Source organism: Phyllostomus discolor, chromosome 11 (assembly GCF_004126475.2).
Source record: "Phyllostomus discolor isolate MPI-MPIP mPhyDis1 chromosome 11, mPhyDis1.pri.v3, whole genome shotgun sequence".
NCBI classification, from domain to species: Eukaryota; Metazoa; Chordata; class Mammalia; order Chiroptera; family Phyllostomidae; genus Phyllostomus; species Phyllostomus discolor.
Window position 1 is genome coordinate 28,332,050 of NC_040913.2, and position 727 is coordinate 28,332,776.

The 727-nt window shown below is 37.1% G+C and overlaps 1 non-coding gene across 1 annotated transcript; it reads right to left on the minus strand.

Moving 5' to 3' along the window:
- Positions 1–330: 330 nt before the first annotated feature.
- Positions 331–493, minus strand: LOC114509034. Its single transcript, XR_003685600.1, has one exon. It is a non-coding gene; the product is annotated as a U1 spliceosomal RNA (small nuclear RNA).
- Between the last annotated feature and the right edge of the window lie 234 nt (positions 494–727).

Here is a 727-nt window from a genome sequence, read left to right on the forward strand (position 1 = left end):
TTCTAGGAGTTTACCTTTTTATGAAGATTTTAAAGTTTATTCAAAAAGTTGAACATAATTTCTTAGAGTTATTTTGAAAAAAATTCTACAGTATTTTACTTTGGCTTCCTTTGACATTCTTCTTAATTTATTTGTTTGTGACGTCCTTTGTATTGTTCATCAAGTCTCTGCACCTGTGGCTCTTTATTTCTCCAGGTGCTTTTTCCCCAACTTGTGATGTTTTTGATGTGTGTGTGTGTGTGTGTGTGTACTGTGTATTCATGGATTTTGAAATATGTGGGATTGACCTGAGGTCTAATTGTGTTGATCTTTTTGTTTGTTTGTTCTTTTGCTGGAGCAGAGCAGGAACACAGTCCCTAGTACCACAAATTACACGATCCAGCTTCCCATATTTGGGGAAATCACATGGGTCTGCACACCCTGACTGCAATAGATAAGCCTCACCCTGGGAAAAGCACCTTCGATCAAGGTATCTACCCTTCCAGGTAAGTACATGTGTTGGTTTCTTCTATGGTTGATTTTCAATTGATTCTAATCTGCCCTCGGGGGCCACTATCAGCCTGCTTGAGTGATTTCAGAGCATTCAAATACTGTTAATTCAGACTACAAACCATGATTCCCCGTGTCCAGAGTTGTAAAGTTAATATATTATGAAATGTAGTAAACTATAGCATGTAGTTTTTGCTAGACAAATGATAAAATACATCTGAAAAATTTTGGGCTCTCT